This window comes from Lichenostomus cassidix, chromosome 11 (assembly GCF_008360975.1).
Source record: "Lichenostomus cassidix isolate B80296 chromosome 11, HeHo_3.0, whole genome shotgun sequence".
Classification (NCBI taxonomy): Eukaryota; Metazoa; Chordata; class Aves; order Passeriformes; family Meliphagidae; genus Lichenostomus; species Lichenostomus cassidix.
The window spans coordinates 19,667,907-19,693,130 of record NC_139492.1 but is presented as its reverse complement, the minus strand read 5'-3'; the positions used below and the strand labels follow the sequence as shown (position 1 = coordinate 19,693,130).

Below are 25,224 nucleotides of genomic sequence, written 5' to 3'. Positions count from 1 at the left end.
TCTGGCAGTTTCCACGATGAAAGTAAATAAGTTGTTATAAAGCTGTGTGCAACTGATCCTTTCTGTTACTCAGAAATATAGCACAGATAATCATCTCGGACCTTAAACCTTCAGGCTTGCCAATCATTGTGCCAAAATTCACATGAAAATGTGAATAATTTCCATGTTAATTGTCATATGAAACATCATAGCACTGATTTCTACACATCTATTTAATTAATTTCATATTAATTACAGATATTTGAACATTAACTCTTCATATTTTAGCTTGCATGATAGGCCTTCATGTGTAGAATATGAACCCAAAGTCTGAATAAACTATTAGTCCAAAATGAAAAATTCATCATTTCCTTTTTCATATGTGTTCACATATATGGGAAATTGAGCTGTCTTCCTAGAAGTCTGTGGCCTGATTTTGGGCCTTGAACAGTCATCAAAGGGGTCAGCTGCATGATCAGTAGCATTAGAAGCACAGCAGACTACTCACTGTTGCTCGGAATTCTCTTAATTGGGTTTTCCTCAAGGAGAGCAATTCTGTTTAATGACAGAAGCTGACAATAACTGCTACTTGAGCAAGGCAGCAATATCAAATATTCTGCCTAATGGCAACATTTGGTCAGTATTGAGAGACAAAGTGGTGTTTTACTGGGTGTTGTTTAGGCATGATACATCCATCTCTTGTCTTTTATCAAATAAACTATCACAGAAATAGTAAAAAAGTACAAGACAAACAGAAATTAAATGCAGTGAATATTTTATAAATTTAATTGATATTTTATTTTGCCTTTTTAGACTTATCTGCCATGAATTCTTCCTACCACATGTGAATATGCTGCATTCAAAACTCTACAGAATAAATTACTTTTCCTTTAAGGGAGATGATGGGATCCACTGTGGTGTCCCAATTAAGAGAATTCTCACGTACTAATTTTATGCTATCTAATTAAGGTTCATTTATGGCTCTAGGAGGTTGCCCTGGACTTGTGGTGAATAGCAAAGACTATGAACCTTCAAGGCTGGAGATGTTAACCCTGCTAGGTCATAAGCAGCCTTAAGATCTCCCTAGTGCGCAATTGCCAGCAGCAGCTGTACTGCAGGTGGGGCAGATGCAGGACAGATGTGCAGCACACCCTCCTGAGGCTCCTACACCACCTGCCAAACTCACTCAGCCTCCCTTGCTCCGCAGGCTGAGCCCAGCTCAGCAGCACTGGCAGTCAGGCTTTCTGGCAGCCCTGGGCACGTGCAGTAAAACCCAGCTCCACCCTCTGAGATGGGGTCTAGAGAGATGTGAAATATCCTCTTACAAAGACCAAGCACCTGGGGCCACAAAGGCTCAGCCTCTGCTAGAGATAATTTCTGAAAACTAACTATTTTGTGATAAAAGACCATAAACAAATGCAGCCTACTCAGGAAAAAGAGAAAACCCAAGTAACCTGTTTGCTGTCACTTTAGTATAATGGCCTTAACACTCTGCGTATTGCTGAAGTACTGCCCTGAAGAGTCCATCTGCTTTGTATTAAGAATAGTAACAGGTATTTGTTATATGTCTGTGTTGGAGACAAGAACAGACACTGAAGTAAACCTTCCAAGGACTTCAATGGTTTGGAAATGTGTCCCAGGGTGCCAGATAACTGCAGCCTGCAGTGCCCTTGGCAGAACAGAAGGTAATGTTTTCATAAGGGTGAACTGTTATTGAACAAACTCTCCGATGTATTAAGGCACAAATAAGCACTGATTCAAAATCAGCCACATATGTCTTCAGCCTCTAACTCTTTTCACCAAGTGGACAGATTTATGGGAAGGAATACAGAGTGTCACTGACCACAGTTTAAAGTTCTCCTTGGAAGCAGCAGCAGCAGCACTGAGTGTTATTGCTAGAGGACACATGCAAGCATATATTGAGGGTATAGAGATATACAGACACATGGGCTTTTGCCACAGTTGGTGTTGGGGAGCCACAGAACAGAGCACTCACCCCCACAGGGCTGTTAACCTTCCCAGCATCAGCAAATGCGCTTACTGATCTATGCCATGCTATGGAGAGCCCTCAGAGGTGAGAGCACCGATTTCCCCAGCTCTCTACAGCTCCACAGCTCTCCATGTGCTTCTGCAGCTGCCACCAGAGTCATCATTACTGAATGTCTGACCAGCCTCCTGTTCCCACAGATCTCATTACCTCCTCTGGACAATCATTTCAGCAAAGAGCAGAAAATACTACAGGACTAGAAAAAGAAAAATGAGAGCTTGTAGGCTTAGAAAGATTAGATGGGTTTGTTAGACTGGGAACAAAATCAGTTTTCCTTTTAGGAAAGGAAGAAAGAAGAGGCACATTTCCAACTTTAATTTTAGCCCCTTTTGGAAAGTCTGTAATGGGTTTGGAGGAAAATGCTCTCCTTGACAAGTTTTCTACTGCTTCAGTTGAAATTCCACCGGGTAGTCTGGAAGCATTCTACAGAGACCTCATACATTAATTTTTATTTTATGTTATAAATAAATAATGTTATGAAATAAGAGCAAAATGCAAACTTAAATATCTGTGTTTACAGTGCACATACAAGAATTCATGGGCAGAAATGGAGACATTGTCAAAACACAGCAACACAGATGCAATTGTCTTGCTGTGACACTTTCTGCATTTTTCAAGCATGATAGCAGGGAAGAAAAGGCAGCCCAGGGAGAGAAAACACACTGGCTATTATAGCTACATTTCGAGTAAGAATTAAATACAATAAAAACTTAAGTATCCTGGAACAGTGAATCTTTTCTTTCTCCGCTTGGTACAACATTAAAATGAGTACAAGCTGCATTAGCATCATGTAATCATAAACCTTGTACCTGCTGCAAGAGATTCAAAGGGTAGCTTGCCTTCCAACACTCTTGTTACCCACAAATATGTTTTTAGTGCTGACTCTATATATAGTTACTCTTGTTACCCACAAATATGTTAGCGCTGACTCTAAGTCTCTACTTAGAAAAAATGTAATTCCACTACTAAAAGATGACTGTCATTGACTCTGTCATTGTTGCTGTGCTTTGTTACACTCTGAATCCAAAGGAAGGTTCACACCTTGTGATATTTCCCTTCTTTCTTCTTTGAATACATAGAAAGCCTAGTTTCCTACTGAAAATACTTAAATTGGCTGCCTAAAGAGAGACAAAATGAGCCCTCATGAAAAAGCAACAATAAAATTCACCACAACTCATAGGTAACTCTGTTGGTATCTCATGTCTTTGAGAGCAGTACAGCACAAAATTTTCCAAAGGCAAAGAAGCAATGCAACTCCAGTCTATAAATAACCAATATAGATTTTCCTCCAAACCTCCATGCCTGTGTTGAAACTTTCATGTTCTAGGTATTAAGATTTTATTTTAAGATGTTAAACCTGCTGGAACAGACCTTTCCTTGATGCCCTATGGTACTGCTAAAGGAATGACCCACAATGATTCTGTGTGAAAAGATCCGGCTGAAGGTGAGGATGCAATTTGGTCATTAGGTGCAGTTTTTGCTTGTTTTTGCTGCAGGAGGATTTACATGTAACAAAATAACTGACCAGATTCTCAAAAACGTCTTATTGACTTTCAAGTCAATGGTACTTGTGGTCTTAAACTACTTAAGTGTTTTCAGAAATCCAGCACTAGTCTGTAAATCAGATTTGCTCTGTCCAGTTTGCCCAAGAGGCAGCACTTTCAAGTTTTCTTCCAAGTCCCAGAATCAGCAGTCACCACAAGTTGCTCCTTTATTCTTAGAGACAGAAAGTGAAAACTGTCTGAATCAAGAAACCTGTGATACTCAAAACTTCTGAGACTTCTGTTTCGGGTATGACTACTTTAAATGTTCTTGCTAAAATAAAAATTAGAAACAATTTTTATAAACTAGAGAAGCAATTAATTGCTTTGTTTCAGTTGAAAGCCTTCCCTTGCTAAGAGAAAAACCATCACTAACTAGGAGAGACAGTAATATTCCCATCCTTGCCATGAACCTTAATGATTCTATGATTCTGTAATGACCACTGTGCCAAGGACAGCATGATGGAACAGCCTAAACAAAGACTGTCCCCCTGCCCTGTTGGTCTCTCGACACTTGAAGCAAAACTGCTCTTACTCATCTCAGAGGTCAGGAATCTACATGAGCTGTGCCAGGAGCACACCAGCTTTCAGTCTGTGTGTTAAACAATGCCAATATTTTCCACGAACTTCCAAGGAAGACAAAGTACAGTCAAAACTCATTCAAAGCTTTTAACTTTTATAGCATCAAAAGGAACAGAGAAATAATACAAAGAACTGCATTTTTATCAGCTTTTGTCAGTCACAAGTACTGGACATGAAATACAATTGGCAGGATAAGAGAATTTCAGATAAATTCAGAGATTGCCAATTAAGACAGCTAAATAAATGCCAAATAAGTGCCTACTGCAGCACTGTCTTACCCTCTATTCCCAGCGTGTTTCCTGAGACTGCCATCCCTCTTGTACAAAGCTCTTCTTACCAAAGCATATCTGGTTAAATCATGTGTAGCTATTGGAAAACATAAGTGCAAAATCTCTTAAAATAATCAGGCATCAAAATGTCTTCTTAAAATTGGGCCAAAACTTAAAAAATTAAGTCTTCCATCAGAATTCCTACTGCTTCTAAACAAAACAGGAATTACATTCACTAAGTGAATTACAGGATTATAAATGAAAACTGATAATTGCAATTATATATGACAGAAAACAAGCTTGAAAACTCATAGGGGTATTAAATGAGGCTTTCTTTGTATTTCCTTCCCTCCTCTTCCTTGTAATGAAGAAGCCGTTACTGGAAGATGGAATTAACCATGAGCTGCTGTGAATGCTTTGTCTGTCACTCTAGAGCTGACACTGAAAGTAAGTCCCTTCTAATAACCTCACAACATATTTTCTGAGTACTTCTCTCTCTAATCATAACCACGGGCACTTTTTGAATGAAGTCTGACAGACCTTAGCATGGCACTGGCACTTTAAATACCAGCTGAACAAAGTCTCTTTATTGCATGTGAACTTCAGGGAGGGAAATCTTTGGTTTTCTGCAGTTGCAATTTGTGAACATCTAAAATGACTGACATGATGCTCCCAGACTACTGTGCCCTCACAAGACCCCAGTCTACCGAGGTGTATCCAGGTCTGGGGCCCCCAGCACAACACAGACATGGACCTGTCAGATCAGGTCCAGAGGAGACCACGAAGATCATCAGAGGGCTGGAGCACCTTTGCTGTGGAGACGGGCTGGGAGAGCTGGGGTGGTTCTGCCTGGAGAAAAGGCGGCTTCAGGAAAACCTCATTGCCACCTCCCAGTACTTCAAGGGGCCTTATAAAAAGAGGGAGAGGGACTTTTTCAATGGGCAGAGAGTGATAGGACCAAGAGACATGTTTTTAAACTAAAAGAGGGGAGATTTATATTAGATGTATGGAAGAAATTCTTTAATCTGAGGGTGGGGAGGCCCTGGCACAGGTTGCCCAGAGAAGCTGTGGCTGCCCCATCCCTGGAAGTGTCCAAGGCCAGGTTGGATAGGACACTGGGCAAACTGACCCAGTGAGTTTCATTCCTGCCTGTGGCAGGAGGGATTAGAACCAGAGGAACACTTCTGTTCTATTGCATACTGTCTTTTCAGAAAGCCTAGTTAAAGTGAACACTGTAAACTTTAATTCGCAAAGGAAATACCTGGAACGTGTAGAAATAGATCTGGAAGTTCTGACCCTTGAAACCTGCTAGGCTGTTCTCCTTTTCTGTTATCTGCATTCAATTCCCACACTATCATTTAACATGGTATAAAGTAACTAAGCCACTCTGTGTTGAGAGTTATCCAGGTGTTGAGAAGGGCATGAGATGTTTGTGTGGTGGACCTTAGTCCCTGCACAACAATTTACACACAACCTGAACCTGCAGTGTCAGTCTCAGTCACTGTACCAAACACACTTCCAGAGGAACAGATGAGCCAGGTAGGATCCTGGAGCCATGCAGCCCTAAGGCTGATACTGCAATTTTCAGCAGCTGGCACTGGCACAGAAAATTTTTCCCTTTGTTGTGAAACTTGCTTTAAAACATGAGACACAATATATGTCTGAAATAAGCCAACAGTGTAATTGTGCACTGTTCCACTGGAGGGAGAGACTGCTGTGTGTGCCTGCCTGTGGATGTCATCAAAATGCTGTGGCTCACATGATGGTATTTCCTCCTACCCTGAAAGCTTCATGTTCTGATGGAAAATTGACACAAAACTTACATTCATCATAAATCCTCAAACACTAGTTTATTATCATTATGCTAGGAAAATGTTCCCACTTACCGAGGCTATCTAAGGATGGATATTGTGTGAGTCTTTCCGACAGCAACCAATAAAAACGCTCACAGCTATGGCTGCAGAGATAAATCTCCACAATAGGCACAGCAGCTGCTAAATGAGAAGCGTCCTGTGTCGGCCACAAACTGCTTGAAGAAAGGAAAGCGAGCAGGGTTAAACCCATCAAAGACACAGCAGTGACACAACCAGAACTGCACACAGAATAGTTCTAACCCAAAATGTGGCTTGCCATAACCCTGCTGCGCTCCCTTCCCACATATATCTAACAATCTCCCTTTCCTAGCATGTACAAGGAAATTGCTAATCAATTATATTTAATCTTAAAATAATATTAGAAAATATCATGTACCAAGCCTGCAGCAAAGAGATGAGATCACCTGAAAATTCCTCAATATAAAATTACTTTTCTGGAGGTAACAAAGTGCAGTGTCACATATTTTAAGCATCATGGTACAAAACATAAAAAATTGGAGACCATGGCCATCGACTAAGACTGGAAAGGGTTTTAACCCTTTACAGATCTGGAATTGTTATCCTAAGTTTTTAGACACCTGCATTAAAAACACATTCTATCCTTTAAAATGAAAAAAACAACCAACCAACCAAAAGTTAAATAACAAGTATTTCCTCAGGCCAAAAAACTAATGTAGGGTGTGGAGTCTCTGGTGGAAAATAAGGTGCAAATACTATTTGAAGGTTTTCTTGGGGTTTGTGGTGTTCATAACATATTCTTAGAGCACTTGTGTAGCTGGAAAAACCCCATCATCCAAGGCTGGGAGCAGTGGTGGATGCACAATCCCTAGAAAAATAGGGAAAGCAGAACTTTGGAGAGCAAATGGAGCTCCAAAATCCAAAATAAAGTGAAACTCCCCATCTTTTATTTCTTTAGAAATGATCCATTTCTTTTGTTTGTTTTATCAAAGTAAAAATCTTGAGAGGTCCTCCTGGGGAGCTGCTGCGCTACGCTCGCATTCAAAAATTTCTACTTTCTTATGACATTAGGGAGCAATGCTGGGTGCAAACAGAAGTTTCCCAGAGAAAATCCTGCTAAACCAGAGAATTCCTAATTTCACTTTTCTTTCTTTGCATCCTGCCAGTCCCGCTATAGAAAGCAATGCCCTAGGTGCTGCAGCTACCATGCTGTGGGCACTCCCATTAAATCCAGTCAAGGGTTCAGCAAAGCAGAATGTTGTTCTGAACTGAGGGAACTGCATCTTCATTACCTAGGAAGAAGCCAAACTGAGCTCAGAAGACATTAACTGCATTTTTTTAGTTTGTTCCACAGATTTGAGATTTCAGAAAGGCATCTGCGATGTATCTCGTTTCATCACATCTATTTTTCAGTCTGTATATTTGAACACATTAATCAAATATGTGCAACAGACACTGCCAAATTCATCAGCATTCAGGAAAAGAAATAAAAGTCACTAATGTGCTTCATTCAGTTTTGACTATTTCACATGCCTTTCACCTCATATATTCATTGACCTTTCAACCGCTGCAGGGACCTACAGGCTCTGGAAGTAGTCTCACTGGTAACAAAGATGCAGTTTGCACTGCAAGTGTTTTAACACTCTGACCTCTACTTGTACAAATTTATGTGCATCCACACCAATCTAAATATTGGAGGAGTCATGGTGAACATGAAGCTGGAAGAGAATTATTTGTTTTCACTTATAACTCTTTTCTTTTCTCTGAAGTTTCAGATTCACGATCCAAAAACCTTCCCATTAATCGTTCAATTTTTGAGATAATTTTTTGCCACTGAACATGCCTGGAGATTTTCAGACTTGCTAGCAGACTGACCTGAGCAGGGGCAGTCTGCCAGGCAGCATCAGCCTGGACTGCTGTCTGTAAGACTGGGGTTTCTTTTGCTTATTTGGTGACCAGGAATATAAATGCCTGGTCTATCACCCCAGTTAATGAAATTCCACAACATCAAAGATCTCTTTAAATACATGAAAAAAAGACCTGCAAGGTGGCCTAAGCTATCATCCTCAAAACTCCAGGCCGTTCTTTGCAGCAGTTTTTTTTTTTCCCCAAAACAATTTTAAAAGAGTGAGATGATGTTTTTTTACAGCCCTTTCCTTGCAGCAAACAGAGACAGGAGCTCAGAGTCCATACAATCCCTGGCAAAGGGCACAGAAATAGGCAAGGTCCTTCACACTGTGCAGATCCAGAGCACAGACAACTCTGTCAGCAGCACTTCACCAGGGACACTTCAGCAATACAGTGCAGAGACTGGCAAAAGCTGCCACCACAGTTGCCTAATTAGTGTTTTCCTCAGCTTCAGTGAAATTTTTGCCCATGTAAATCCAAACATGCTGTATTAATTGTCATTCCATTAAGGTTTTATTCACTTCTGAGTGGAAAACAAAGAAAATAGAAAAATATTTATATAATGGAAAACTAACTCCAGAAAATCTTGTAATATGGTCATTGCTAACCATGTGACCACCTTCTTTCTGTGACAGTTTTATTCAACCAAATGCAAAGCAAACAAGAAACCTTCTCTTGTTTACAGACTTTCTAGAGTACCATAGGTACCCTAAGATACCAGCATAAAATTAATTTACTAGAATTTTCAGCCACTTAAAGCTCTCCTGAAAGGAAAAGGAAAGAATTACGGATGTAGGTGCTTTTCAGACTACAGTGCCCAATTCTATCCTTTTAATTTTGGCACCTTTCAAGTCAAGCCTTTACTTTTTTCTGAAGGTGTGATAGGCAGCCACTTTGATCCCTACCCGCTTGCGACATTCCTTTGTGCATTCACAGCATTGTTCTCTATTACAAATACAGGCGAAATTGTAGCTTAAAAATAAATGAACATTGTGCAGCATGGGGATCTGGTGTCAAAGTAGACTGAATAGATTTTTATTTAATACTGAAGTCTGTGCTTCCTAAAGCTCCTGGCTCAAAGTGTAGTAATTCAATGGCAAATTAACACAAAGTAGCCTCACGTAGTAGACTTTGAAAATTAGCATTATATACTTTCTGCCACACAGACAAAAGAAATATCTTGCTGTAATATATGAGATTTTTCGAGCTCTGATACCCTGGTGGTAAATAAAAAAATCCTCACATGCATACCCACCAGGCAGTATCACAGCTCAGGCACAGCACACGTGAGCCTGAACAAAAAAATACCTCTGGCAGGGGGTGAGTTTTAGAAGAAAAAAGGAACAGCACTGACTCAGAGTGGAATAACTCAGAGCACTGTTTCAACAAGCAGGAAATGTACTGGTAATTCTGCAAAGTAAACCCACAAAGAAGAGCATGGCACAGGTACAGCAACCTGATCAAGGTATCCAGGCTCAGGAAACTGTTTAATGAATGCCCTGGGTGAGAGAATGCAAAGCAGTCTGGAGCTCAAGAGACTTAAAGAACTAATTTAGTAGAAGAAAAAGAAGAAAAAGAAGAAATCACCAGTCAAGGGGAAACCATATCTTCCACCTCTGAGGATGATAAACAGTGCTTCTGCAGTATGATATTCATATAATGTATACTGCCACACAGGCACTGCAATCTGGTCTCCTTTCAAACCCTTTATGTATATCTGCTCGCAAAACCCAAAAATTCTTAACAAGCCCTTGATTTCTGATCTCAAAGAAAACTTCTGATTTCGAATATAGTCTTTCCACAACTCCCTTTTGAAACTATTTTTCCCATGTAGCCCCACTTGGGAGCCAGCCCAGATGATCCAGACATGCACTTCTGCGTTGCTGTTAAAGAGGCTTTAGATGGGCATCTCCTGCCCATCCCACACTGGGTCCCAGCCCACCACAGCTGCTCCTCCTCCAGCACTTCCAAAAGACTTACAATCAGCATAAAACTATGTTTGACCCCCCAAGTGCAAAAATGGCCAGGCTGTGCAGTTAATTTTGGCTGTGATTTTGCAGCCTCCAGTGTTTGCAGCACCTCACTTCCCTCATGCCCCCCGCAAGGTTCAGTGCACTTCTGCTTCTGCACACATTAATCCACAGAATGTGCAGGGTTAAGCCAGGACTGATCTCTGAAGAATATAATCAGTAATTGCTACCTGATAAGATCCCTTTTAACAGGATCTGTGCCAATCTTCTCTGTACATAGTTCCCCACACATATTACAATCCTTGCATTGATTGGTTTGTATCATCAAAAAGGAGAAACTACATGTGCAGGTATCACACTATCAGCAAATAGCTGCTTATCTCTTCTTCTGTTTTTATTAACTGACTGGCAGTCTTGTTAACTGACCGTAAAATTACAGGAGATACAATTAAAAACATACTCTTATTCCTTATTTGTTTGTAAAATCTGCAAAACCATTTTGTTGCTCATAATTTTGAAGATGGCTGCTCTTGACACTGATTCCATCAACTTGGCCAACTTTATTTCTAATTTAAAGTTATTCTGGAATCTCTAATCCCTTATTTGAAATTTCCATTACTGGGGGCTCTAATCACAACTGCCTTGGCAAGAAACATGTTTACACCGCTCCAGTCTGTTAGTGCCAACCTAGTCAGACACTCCATCAGAAATACCTGCCTTCAGGACAGGAGCTGCCTTTGCACACACACAGATGTGCACTCACCCACAGCCAAACCATTATTTGTTACAGTATCCCTTGAACCAGTGGCTTTTTCCTGACAACATTAAAAAATCAGGATTTTTTGGGAGTTATAAGACATTAAAAGTCAGAATATTTCAATGTTCTTTTTTCTTTTTCACCTGGCACATTCTTTTTGATGAGTAAAAGAAAAAACAAAAAGATCTCTGCTATGCCATATGAATCAAACAGCCTGAACTCCATCCTTTCAATCAGAAATATCAGTATGTAACTCATTTATTGAATACTTGAGTACTTTGTGCCATTATCGATACCACAATATAAAAAAGAAAGTAAGTTAATAGAGAATATACAAAGGAGGCCACAAGGATGGTGAAGGGTCTGGAGGAGGTCTTAAAAGGAGCAGCTGAGGGCACTTGGTGTGTTCAGCCTGGAGAAGAGGAGACTGAGCTCTTAAACATCCTCCCGAGGGGCAGTGCAGGAGCAAGTACCAATATCTGCTCTCTGTGACCAGGGACAGGACCCCAGAGAATGGCTGGAGCTGTGTCAGGGAAGGTTTAGGCTGGATATCAGGGAAAGGTTCTTCCCCCACAGGGTGCTGGGGCACTGAACAGGCTCCCCACAGAGAGGTCACTGCCCCAGGGCTGCCAGAGCTCAAGAAGAATTTGGACAATGCTCTCAGGGATGCGCAGGGTGGGATTGTTGGGATGTCTGTGCAGGGCCAGGAGTTGGACTTTGATGATCCTGGTGGGGTCCTTACAACACAGCATATTCTGTGATTCTATGAATGGTTTGGTGTGATTTAGCCGCTTCTAAAAGTATCTCCTGTTCATATCTCACTTTTTTCTTCCTTCACACCGCCAGAACTTCTACTCAGGGTGTTCATCCATTCATTACCATCTTCTCCCCAGGATCACAGACTCAGCTTAATCTAACAAACATTACATCTTTTCCAAACTGCTCCATGCACGTATTTTTAAAACTGTTGATTAATCCCAGCCCTTATGCTGGAAATAATAGAAAACATCCTTCTTGAACAAGATGACAAATATATAAGTTTTAATGAACTAGTTATCTGTAATTTCATGTTTGCTCTTTCCGTGAAGCTCATTAAGCCACTATACCTCAGGTGTTCCTGAATTTGCTGATCACACTGCTCCAAGTAAAGGTCATTTTACAGGATTGTGTCAGTCTTTGTTTAAAAGAGTTTTTGCTCACAGCTGCTTCACCTTACTCTTAAAACTCAAAATGCACAGCCTTCTTTGGCCTGTTTCCGTCTTTGGCATAATTTTCAAAGCATTTAAGTGGCAGAACTTCTGGTCAGAACCACTTTTAGCATCCAGAGGGGTTCTGCAGGGGCAAGAGTAGGGTCAAGTTTTTTCATCCTGACATTGATACCCTCACCATCAGACATCCAAGATATAAAATATTCATGCACATAGATAATGCTGTTAAAATGTTTACTGCAAATAATATGTCTATCTCTAGCATGCCTTCTTCTCCAGTGACTCAGGGGATAAACAGTTATCCTAATAAATCAGCCCTAAGCTCTGTTCCACTCTATTGGTTCTTTCTGCCAGGACACTCAGCCCAGCAGGTACCTGTAGAATACACACTGAAAATCTCCTTCAGACTGTGTCACATTTAACAAATGCCTTAAAGCAAAATCTTGGGAATAACCTATCCTTTAATAAATAAATGGCTTGCATGACAAACACTACCCTTATTTTTAAAAATGCTCTCTAGAAAGAGCTAAATATTTACTGTTGCTGCTCCATCAGAGCTGTGTACAGTACTGGTGTCATTTTTATCCTGAAGATGAGAATTCATACTTTCAGTATGTTGTTTAATTCAGCTGGCAAAGTTACCAGAATATGTTGTAACATGATCAGGGTGAAAGAGAGTGGACTTAAAATTGTAGTCTGTGCACTGAGACATTACAAGGGAGTGTTTCTGCCCCTGCGTGAAGGGCTTTTATTGGATTGCTGAAAGTTTGGGCTGCGGGAGAGTCAAAACCAAAAAGACAAACACACCTTAGTTCAGCGCAAAAACATATTTTCCCAGTGAACAGTCAGAGAACTGGAAAATGCAAAGCAGAGTATATACACTTGAACAGAATGCAAACTGACTCCTTTGACTCCAAGCATCAAATGAGGTTTTTATTTAAGTATACTTTTGCATAATTGATCTACTACATTACATACTTTGAACCTTCATAATACATCACACTGGCTGTATATTATTGTAATGATGCTGAATTAACTAACTCTGTGCATAAAAAAAAAGGAAAAGAAAGGTGCTAGAGGATTTGTTTTCCTGTTTAAACAAAACATTTCTTCATACTGAAAGGGAGTTACATCACATGGCAAACATACATAAGCAGTTAATTTGCTAAGAAGGTTTATACTTCACATCTAAATATATTACTAGATGGGGAGCAGAGAGAAAGGCCATCACTCATTAGGCAAAATGAGGGAGGGAGAATTCATCTGATTAAAACATTAGCATATAAATATGATAGGACTCTTGAACCTGAATGCATTCCCAGCCACAAGTTCTTAGGGGTGCAAGTCATCCCTGGCAGACATAAAACTGCAGCAATCAAAATGGCAGAGTCACTGGTAGAAGGAAGTAACACCAACTTTGAGAAAAAAGTTTTAGCATAAGTCTTTTCTAAAACTTTGTGATACACTATTGGAATGCATCATAAATTCCAGAGGCTGTTAAATATATTGCCTGGGAAGAAGATTGTAAAAACACAACTAAAGTACAATTGGATTACAAAAGCTTTATAAATTACTGCCCTTCATCTCAATCACTGCAACTCACTGTACAGGCTTTTAACCTGCTCTGGTGCACTGTAAACCTCAAAGAGGATTCTTGCAGTAAATAAATTTTAATTCACCATTGCCATGACACAGAGTTTGTCCAAAGGAAGTGACAGCAGCTCAGCTGAAAATGGCAACGTAGGAAAACACCATAACCTGGTCACATGGAAATGCAAGCTTACTCCCTGGGGGGGGGGGGGTGTTGCTACAAGGCAAAGGCAAAAATATTTCAAATCATCCTGATATTAGACAGAACTTTATAAAAAATATCTTCCCTTACCCAAATCCATCTTCTGTTTTATATGCAGTTGGTATCAACAGACTTAGCTGAAAACACAGTATGTAATGGGTATATACAAATTCTGGTCATAAAATCTTGGTATTGTATTATCTCAATATTCCTTTGTTTCACAATGGTAAATTTACTGTTGCTAAAGGAAGCTGGATGTACATCATAATATTTTCACAAAGTGTTCAGAAACATATTCAGACTCAACCTTTATTATCTTACATCTCTGCAGTGAGCAAACTCATCTACAGACTTGTGAATTCTGCTTCTCCACAAGAGACTAGGTATCTTAACAATCCTCATATGCAGAAAAAAATTGTATTAATTTTTTTATCTGCAATTTTCCAGCTCTCAGAATCAACCAACAAAACAAACAAAAATTTCCGTCTGATATAGCTAAATCTCTCCATAAATCCAACCACACAACTGCCTCATTTTAGAGATAAAAAAATAACTGCATTGCAGTTTATGATCACAGATCCAGAGATTAAAATGAACTCGATAAATAACAAGCTGTGGTCCGCAACATACTGCAAAACAGATTCCTCTTCCGCTTCAGATAGTACTAGGGATATTGTCTATCATAAACTGGATAAATTATCAGCAAAGGGGAAGTTATTGATCTTGCAACTTACAGAAGAAGAAACCAGTCACAGAAAAACACTGCCTTGGCTGACACTGGTTAAGGACACTGCCAAGATAATAAAGTGAATTAGAGAAACTAGGCTGATGATATTGGAAATAAAGCAGGGGGGTGGGAGGGCAATGGGGAGGATCATTGAGTCACAAATCCAGTGTGACTACTCAGAGAGCTACCCTAAAACTCAGAACTAAATCCAGGGAACTGAAATTTAAATGCAGAATTCATTTCATTTAGTGATTTATTCGCTTTGTTTCTGGCCTCCTCTCAGGGCTCAGCCTGCAAAGAGCCCCCAGACAAGGGAAACTGCACAGCCTTGCATGAGGCTGTGGACAGCGGCTGGGCAGGAACCCTCCACAGGCACTGCAAAAATCAAGGCTTTTTTTAAGGGGATGTGACAAAAGGGGTTGATCAGCAGAAATTCAACCCGAAATTTCCTGGATTGTCCAGGAACAAAAAGGTGAAAGCAATCCAATGGCAGCTGTATCTCCAGCCTGAACCCTCAACAACAGGGCTTTGCCACCCATGGGAATTTAACTCTTATTCAATCACTGAGTATGAGACACTTTCTTTGCTGTTTGTTATTTTAAGGTAGACACAGAACTCAAGCAAATAAAAAAATCACCACTGGGGGGATGTATTTCAGAGTGTGCCTGGAGGGACAGAAGCCTTTCCTGCTGACCAGAAGAGTATGAAGCTTCCTTAGCATCTTGTCCAGCTCAGATGCCTGTGCCTCGATCCAGGGTCAACTTTATCCCCATTGAGTTCTGTGCTACTTCAAAGCAGATCCTATGGATTAAATTATTGCAGATTATCAGAGTAAGTTTCCTTCCTGCATAAAAAATAATTCCTATTTAATTTACCTCTCCTTTACATAATTGGTAAAATTTTCCTTCAGCAAATAAATTTGTGTTTAAATTAATTTCTTCAAACATTAGAAGCTGGACACCCAACCTAGAGATTTGTATTTAAAATATTTGATAGAACTGGAACAAAGTCAGAAAAAACATTTCCTCTAATTTTCAAGACTTCAATTCAAAGGTCTTCAAAATCTTCAGGTTTTTTTTTCCTTGTCATTTGTGGAGCATCTTTCAAAAACACAGTCATGTGGACACTTCAAATTTCTGAAAAAACACTTCAAGTATCATATTTCAGCTATGCACAAGTGTAAAAATGGAGCCAAATGTTGCCTTTAGTTTGGGAAGGACTTTGGTTCTCACCAGCATTCTCACCAGAAAGCAGCAATCTCAAGTGACCTCATTTCCATAGTGAATGCCCATCTTATTTGGTGTGATTTTACAACTATAACAGAGTCTGCCCCATTACATAAAGTTATTCTCTTCAAGTAAATCTCTATCTCCATCATTTACAAATTATGTCAGAGCACAAATAGTTCAGTCAATTGGGAATTACAGCAAGCCATCATCACTATAGGTGATTAATATCCTAAATGCAAAAAATGGAATGCTTTTATACCATCCCAATGTTAACAAAAGACTTTCAGTCAAAATGGGGGTCACAACAATTATGAAAAAATAAAACATGCTTTAAAATATTTATTTCAGCATTTGTTGACATGTAACTACTCAGAGGAATAATAACTGCAAGAGCAGGAACCTGCTGTCATGGCTGGAAATTTAATCATTTAAGTACTGCCAACTTCATAACTTATTGATCATGTAGAACATCTCCATAGCACACAGGACAGACAGCCTCCCAGTGCTCCTGAACACCAGGGAGCAAAGAATGCTGTGATAGAAAACAAGAACATTCTCTAACTGATCCTGATCAAAAATGTACTTTTGGGGAGCTTCCTTTGTTCCCCCCTACTGCTCCAGTACAGTGGTTGGAAGGGGATCAGGTACTCCTGGATCTTTCCAAACCCATGAGATGCTCACAAGACTCTTGTTTAAATCACTGACCAGGCACCTGAAGGTCTGGAGAATGAAGAGAAATTCACTTTTTTGTCTTCTAAGCACAGCCCATCAGAGCAGGCAGATCAGATCAGGGAGTTTCAAGGAAGTTAGCAAGAACACGAAAAGCTTTGGGAAAAAATAGAGGAAAAATCAAAGATTCTGCCTTTTTCTTTTTAATGTAGAAAAGAGGAGAACAGGAGAGGACAGTAAATGAATTGTCTTAATGTAAAACAGTCTTACTAAGAGGAGCTTGATGAATAATTTTCTGTGTCTGCTGGGGAGACGACAGGACAAAATTGGCCTAATTTTCAGTGAAAAGGACTTAAATTGGGATAAATCCTATACATCAAAAGGCAATTATAACAGAACAGGCAGCTAACAGAGGTTATGGAAACCGTATCATTCTTTATAGGCACAGGTTAGGTAAGACGTCTGTCAGGCGGAGTGGAGCTATAACCTCCTCCTCCTCTCAAGAGCTGCTATTCCTAAATGTTTTAAGCCTAGAAAAAAATTTTACACACACTAGATTTCAGCTTGCCTCAAGGCCTGCCATGTGATCCTTTTTAAAGTGCAATGAAATAAAGACAGCATCAGAGGGGTGATCTTATGGACCTGCTCCCTGGGCTCTCCAGGCCTTTTTTGCAATCCTCATGTACTGGAGAAAAAGGAAAAGAAAAGAAAAGAAAAGAAAAGAAAAGAAAAGAAAAGAAAAGAAAAGAAAAGAAAAGAAAAGAAAAGAAAAGAAAAGAAAAGAAAAGAAAAGAAAAGAAAAGAGAAGAGAAAAGAAAGAAAGAAAGAGAGAAAGAGAGAAAGAAAGAAAGAAAGAAAGAAAGAAAGAAAGAAAGAAAGAAAGAAAGAAAGAAAGAAAGAAAGAAAGAAAGAAAGAAAGAATAGTAAGATCCCGCAGCTTTTAAAATAGCACCTGATAAATTCCTCTGATGTCTTTGGTTCCCTCTCAGTTTGTCCACAGTCTGGGGGGTTTCTGCCTGTACCTGGGGGTAGAGCACAGCCTCCCCCAGTTCTAGCACTCTCTGGAACAGTGACTGTGGAAGGGCTCCAGGCTCTCCATGCTCCCATTCTCCACACCTCCAGGAGAGGGGAGGGAATGTTTAAGACAGGAACCTGTACTTTGTTTGGCTCATGCAAAGCCTCAGGTTCTCTGATGATTCTACTAATGTACCCCTAACTACTTTGAAATATGTGTCTGCTTTCTGGACCCTGGGTTTCCCTGGATTCCCTTTGGAACAGGCAGGAGCTCCCTTTAGCAACATTTGCTCCGCATCCTTCTTTCTGTCCTGCTCAGCCACATTAAGATAAGGTACTTAGCTCTGTCAGGAAAAAGAAATGCCATGGAATAAAAGAATCCACAGGATTTCCTCCCTGTTAATGAGTGGATGAGCATTTAATCATTCTAAGTCAATTTAAGCTGTCTGGTTGTTCTTCAGAAGCTTAACTCCTAATATTCCTTCGTAACTGAATACCCCAGAAATAATATTACTCTGTCACATCTCCTGGCTGTCCCAATATCAGACTGCACAGGGCCATTGATGAAACACAGCACAACAGGAATTTGTATTTTTTGTCTGGAACTGATGGAATTCAGAAAATACCTTCAGGGACTTGATTAAGTGCATGTGAAATGTGGTGCTAAACAACCTGGTGATGTACAGGAGCCTTGCAGGTACACAAGTCAGTCCAAGATGAAAGGAAGGGAACAGTTTAATTTCCTTGGCATCCATAGATTTAAAAAGCAAAATAAAATAAAAGCAAAACAAAACAAAAAAAAAAAAATCCAAACCAAACCACCACAATCTGAAACTTCCATCCAACTAGGAATTCAAAGTTAAATGGACAAGCAACAATTCATCTTGATATTCAAGGATATATATTAAAAAAAAAAAAGCATTTAAGTTACAGTCCCGTGGGTAATGACACACAATGAAATGTAAAGTGATGTCATGCAGTGATAGTAAAAGTTTTTAAAGTCATATTTTTTAAAATTTTTTTTTAAAATTTGTTTTACTCATTATCCATTGTCTGAAGAAGGCCTTGCTTATGATGCACAGATAAGATAGCTCATTTAGAGCTATTTGTAAAAACTGGGATTTGCACTTGTGTGTTTGCTAATAATTATGGCCACACACTTACTCTGCCACGCCTAATCTATCATCTGATTATTACTATTCACCCACTGAATTTTAGTGATGCCAAATGCCTCTTGTTAGCAGGGACACTGGGACTGGGAGGTGCTGTAAAAGCAGAAGACAGCACTGTCATAAATAGTATCACCGATAGGAGGTTATTTGATAAGTCTTGCTCCCAACCCCAGTATCTCTTATGAATTGCTTTCATTAAGTGTCTCAGAAGCCTGAGATTATTTAGAAATTTGTAACTGTCAAATTAGAGTTTGTGACAGAGCAGCCTTGGTGCAGCCACACTGGAGCACTCAGCAAGTAAAACAGTGCAGGGAGGGCAGAAACACCCTCCAAACACATCAGTCACCCATGGCAGAGCAGTGGAACATCAGCCCTTTTGCTCTCCTTGGCACTCTCTGCTTCTCCGTGAAGAACCTTCCAGAGCAGCTCTGCCCCAGCCATGTTCATGATCTCCTGCACAGTTCTCATTGACATGTCCAGCATGCAGGAAGCAGAAAATCTTTGTACAGGTCACCTGTGCTGCAATTGCTAAGGAAGGAGTGGGGTTTAACCGGGGGAAGAATAATTGCTATGCTCATAAAGGAACCACTCAGGAACAGCAATGTAGGATTCTGTCTACTCAAATCTGAGGAAGTCATTTTGTGTCCGTAACTGCTGGTTTCTGTCTCCACTCACGGTGCCATGGGATTTGGCCACCAGTGTCTCAACAACGGCTGAGGGTTTTAGCCCAAATGGAGACTCTAAGCCCAGCTCTTCTGACAGTGAACAACTCAGGTCCATGCCAAAACCTCCTGGAGCTGCAGCTGACCACCAGGGAGCTGTCACAAATACCCAGTGTGGCACATCAGTCAGTTTTGGAACAAGGTTTCCAAGCTCTGCCACCACTATCAGGTTTCTAAATGCTCTTCATTTATAAGATAAAGCAGAAGAAGCAGAAATTTATGAGAAACCAAGTAGAAAACACAAACTAGGGCCATTCTGAATTCTTGTGATGAGCTCTTCTTTTCCCTTGCTTTATCAGACTGCTCCCTCATCTTGGAGCAGTCCTCCCTCCAGTGCTCTGGTTCGCAGCCTCCATCCCTCTGCCTTTTGAATTCTCGTGATCTGGCCCAACAGGCAACCACTGATCCAAAATTCTTTCGCCGATGCTCAGTACGCTTTTGTTGTTAAGCCAAGGTATGATCTTGCATACTGAAATACTCTGAGTGAACTAGCCTTTAACACAGCTGGATCTTTGAGATACCACTCCAGAATAGGGGTGAAAAAATAACTGGATAAGAGAAAGCGGAGATATTGCAAATTCAAAACAGAGTACACAGACTGACAGAGATGTACTAAAATTGACTCAGTATCAAACAGTATCCATGATTTGTGAATTTCCTAAAGCATTGCAAGCATCCTCTTTAAAAAATCAGCTATAAAAGAGAAAATTAACAAATATACTAAGAACATATTTTCGTAGGCCAAGTCTATTTTAAGTGTATCCACCATTGCCATAACAAATAGAACACACAGATGCATAGCTAAAATTCTTCTTGTATTCTAAAATACAGCAAGTATTTTTACATATGTAACCCCACAGAGCCAGAATACAAATCCAACACTCACAGAGGATGGCCTTTACCTCAGCACCCCCTGGGTTGTCCTCTAATCTAGAGAGATTTTAGAAAAAAGAAGATGTAGTCCGGACACCCAGACACTCTTTCTTGATGCAGTGAAGGAAGAGGACAATTCTTACTTATCCGATTTTACTAAATTACAGTTAGCATTAACTGGGCCATTTAAGCCATTTTTGAGTTCAGCAGGAGTCAAGAGATGCCAACACCTTCTGAACAGCAGAGTAAGGGTCAAATGCTTGGAACAGAACTGCTGCCAAGAAAGTTGGATTAGGAGCAATCTGCATGTTTCTATATTAGTTATTAAAGCTCCTTTTCGTTGCTATTTTAAACATACACACAAGTGCCAATTTGGGGAAACAACTGATGTCTTAGCAATCTTTCATTCAATTTGCTTCTAAATATCTAGAAAAATCCAGGGGATATGAAAAAACCCTGCCAACCTTTTCCTTCTCTAGGTGGCTCTCTCTTCACCTCTTGAACATCTAAATCAGTATTTTCCTAAATCAGATATCTCGTTTTGGATTAATCTTTCTTAGCTTTTCTGGGTTGCTTCTTAGTAAAATCGCTATTTCACCTACAATCCATCAAATCCAGTGGAATAATTTCTCTTTTGTCTGTTGCAGTGGTGTTATGTTGCTTTTGTCAAGGATTCAGGTTATGGTTCAGCATTTAACTCACTCCTGGGGAATTCTTTTCTGTCAGCTTCAGTGACAAGTGGGTGCAGTTTCATAATCACAAGTGAAAACTGTAGCTCAGAAAATAGATGAGTGACTTCAAACCTTCAGAAGGAACATCTTGACATTTAAATCCAATTACCCTTTCTCCTTCCTGATGAAAATATGATACCAACTAGAGGAAAACTCTCCTAGACAAATACATCATATTCTCCAGCTCCTATAAACTTTTTGCACCACTTCTGCTATTACACATTGCATTCTTTATCAGTCATTTTACAAAATAAAGGGTTGGAAAGTGTGTAGTAATTGATAGGTGATGCCAAGAAGTCTATAAAAAACTTATTTGGAAAGTCTTCATAGAATGATGATCTGCTCCCCAGTTGAAATCATTAATTGCAAAACTGGAATGAACTCCAAGGTAAGACAGACTACTGCTCTTTGTAATAAATTAAACTGTCAATCACTCAAAGCACTTTTAATAACATACTGGTTCCGCGAGCTCTTAAATTACAGGCTGAATTTCATTTATCAGTCTGCTCTATGTGAAAAAGGATTAATTAAACTCATTCCAGTCTTACAGTAAGGCTCTATTTCTCTTAGTACTACAGAATAATTGACTGCAAATGAATTGAAAAGTAAGTAATTGTAGTTATTATTCTGATGTAAATATTAGTTCTCTTTTGACATTTCAAATTATTTAGTAGAGGCACTTTAGTGATAAGACAGATCACTACCCCGGCTAGGAAGAAGAGATAGCATAGAGAAAGTGAAATTGCAATCATTAGTTTAGATACTAAAAATACTCCTATTGTTTGCTTTTTCATATAGTTATGTACCTTAAAGTACATTTTCATTAACTGCTGCTCCTGATTTTATTGTATCAACTATACTGCAGTAAAGGCAATGCATTATATCCAGCCGCTTTGGAAGGTATTCAGAGGTAATGTGAGCTCTCACAGAGGAAGAGGAATGAGTGAGAAGTTTGTCTCAGAGACAGTCATGACACACAGTGCTATAAAATTCAAATCAACTAATTGCCATTGTGAATGACTGATTTTCATGAAGAAATTGCATCAACAGGCACATTGAACAGCAAGAAATCACCTTTTAATTGGATGATCAGCCTAGCTCAGACAAGAAACTGCAGCATCTCCAGAATGAACAAAGCTTTGCTGTCCAGAATTGTGGGTAACAGGAGATCACTGAAGCCATTTTCTAAATATAGCATCTCCTAACACCTCTCTAGAGATCAGGGCCACACACTGAAAATCAGCAGCTCAAGATTTAGCTTCTAAGTCTGCATTTTTTATTTTGGGGTAGCTAGACTGATTTCAGCAATTCTTTGACCCCTGAAGATTGTTTTTTTTACAACCTTCTTGTAAAGAAAACCTGGAAGAAAAAAAAAAACCCAAAGCCTCTGAATCTGGTTTTGTTTTTCCCAGGTTTTGTTTCTTTTCTCTTTTACTCCTTAACTTCTCTGCAGTTTTGATTCTCAACCCCTCAACAGGAGATCATATGGAAACTTCAAAGCAGTTTCAGCAGCCCAAGCCCCCTGCACAGTGAATGAATTGAGCATTTCATTCCCCAGCATGACCTGGGACCTGGCTGTTTTGACTGAACTGTCAGCACAACCACTGCACATTTCAGCTGTTACCATGAAGCCACAGTTTAGACAGACATTGCTTGTTATTGTTTATTTTCTGCTCTTCTTTTTTCAGGCTAAAACAGGCTGTTTACTTCACAGTACTTTAAATACATGTTTTTTCCTCAAGTGCACAACACACAAACCTGCCAAGGAATGCAGATGGCATCTAATTTCTCTGAGAATTTATCTGTTCTTTAAAGATATCCTGGGTTTTTTTCCTTTTTTCCTACATTAACTGAAGGAAACTCTTCAGCAGTTTGGATTAATGTTTAAATTTACACATCTTTAAAAGCAGAGCATCATAATCCATATATTTAGTACATATTTAGGTTTTCTTGTAGGTTGTGTATAATCAGAACAGGTAGATAAATGAAAGGTAGTTTTGAATTACCATAAGGACACCTGAGGGTAAGTGTAATCTGAAAATCATTTAAATCAGTTAATTCAGGGACTCAATTAGCAGATTGAGACTGTGCAAAAGAAGGATCCTGTGCGACCATTGGTAAAGGAACTTCAACAGCAAGAACATTCTTCATCGCCGAAATGTAAATATAAGCACAATGTTTATGAATAGCTCAAAATAGGCAAGACATTATTGACAATACATATATGGACAATTAATACATTGAAGTGAATAATTAATTTTTTCCAGCTATAGTTTGGAGACCATTAATGTCACAGATTTTTGTGTTTCCTCCCTACAGGTTTGTTATAAAGTACTGCATTTTATAGATAACAAGAACATTCTGCAACCAGATAATTAAGTTTGCTCATAATTTGTTGTACATTAAAGTAGCAAATCAATGTGGCCACTGAAGCAAAGTAATTCTTTAAGTTAAAAACTAATGTGTCTGCAGTTTGGAGTTTGCCACTACCCTCCCTGCCTGACTTGTCACCAATTCTTTGTTTCAAACAGGCGCTCAGATGTAGCAGTCATCAGAAAATTGAAAAATGTGGCTGAGGAAAATTAAAATAACTCTATTTTCATTTCTTAGTTCTCCCAAAACTTGGAAGTAGGCAAAAAGAGAAATAAAAACAGATTACAAGAAAAAGGGATCAGGTTATTGATAAAACTTCTGTAAGAAAAATAAGCCATAATGTTAGGGAGCAATTATTTACACTCTCTGAAAAGTTCAATACCTCAAGTAAAACTTTCAAAGGGTCATTCAAAACACTATAAAATCCTCTTATTTGGCAAAGGATAAATATCTACTTGAAAGTACAAACTAGAGGATCAGATTAATTTCAGAAACTTACATACAGGATCATGAGTTTTATAGAAATCTGTAGCTCACTGTTGGAAATTAGGGATATTTCTTATGAAGAACAAGAGGACAAGCAAGAAGTAAATGCATGACAATGCCAGAGAAATATATATCAAAGATGGGCTGAAAAATAATGTGAGCCAAATAAAGTCACTCTTATCATTCAGAAAAACATAGATCTGTGGAAGGGCAGCACTTCACATAAACAACACATCACTCTATCAAAAGCTCCAGGAAAGATGGGCAAGGAGATTTTCAAAATTAGTTTAATTTCTAGGTGCCAAAACGTGGCTGATAAAATAAAAATGAACTTCAGTATTTTGCCTGAATCTTTCTGAGCAGATAGTATAGTAGGAAATACAAGTCAAACTCTTTGATCCATTTGCCTTGGAACATTCACCTGTTCTGCAAAGGGAAAACTTCTGCATCCCAAGCGCTGCAAAACTTTCACAGAATTGTGTCTGCTTTTTTCTAACACTGTAGCTGGTAATAGCATGCAGCTCCACAAAATCATAATGCCCACTGCAGAAACCTTGCAAAACAAAAATCACAACCTTTAACCAAATCCTGAGATTTGTTTTTAATGAAACCACTCAATCCAATAAGAACTGGCATATTTCATAGAATATGTAAGATTTAAGACCCAGGTTTCTCAGACATCTGAGGAATATTGGATAACAAATGGAATTACGGCCTTAAAATTGTAAAATAAGATTGGAATACGATTGCCTGGGAGGTCTATTGCAGAAGCAGGATACAGGACTGTCAGATTCTCCACCTGGCTAAGCATAGCTGTAAATTGGTGGTTTCAGGTAAAACCTGTATCTTTATGTCTCAACTTTCCACCTGTGAAGCTTGAGGAAAATTCTCCCCTTTAAGACACTGATATTTCTCACAGTGATGTGTAATTCCAGACCGTGTTTGCATCTTCCCAGGGCTCACTGCATCATTAGCACCAGCTGAACAGGCAGAAGTAGAAACACAAAGACGTGGATTTCATTTGAAAACTGCAGTCGAGGAAATGTTTTGAGGTACTCCCAGTGTGATGACTTCAGGCAAATATCCAGAAAGAAATGATGATGAAATATGTGAGTAAGATTCTCGCTGACCCAGAAAGGCTCAGACATTTTTTCAAAGGGAGCAGGTATAAGAGCATTCTGGTTATTTAAGTAAGTTACCATAAAATTAAAGTAATATTTGCATCCAATGCTGATTCAAATTGAATCATTAAAACAGCACTCACAAATTTTATTAGAATTAATATACAGCAAATCTGATTAAAATTCTATGGACAATTACAATCTTGGTTATGTGTAACATAG

At 39.3% G+C, this 25,224-nt stretch overlaps 1 protein-coding gene and 1 long non-coding RNA gene across 9 annotated transcripts in view; one reads left to right on the top strand and one right to left on the bottom strand.

Moving 5' to 3' along the window:
- CHST8 (carbohydrate sulfotransferase 8) overlaps window positions 1–25,224 on the top strand; it is a 179,771-nt gene that overhangs the window by 100,927 nt on the left and 53,620 nt on the right. The gene's annotated exons all lie outside the window — the stretch shown is intronic.
- Window positions 4,300–24,969, bottom strand: LOC146432434 (uncharacterized). The gene is made up of 3 exons (XR_014854600.1): window positions 24,799–24,969; window positions 6,305–6,444; window positions 4,300–5,325 (listed from the first exon to the last, which is right to left on the bottom strand). It is a non-coding gene; the product is annotated as an uncharacterized LOC146432434 (long non-coding RNA).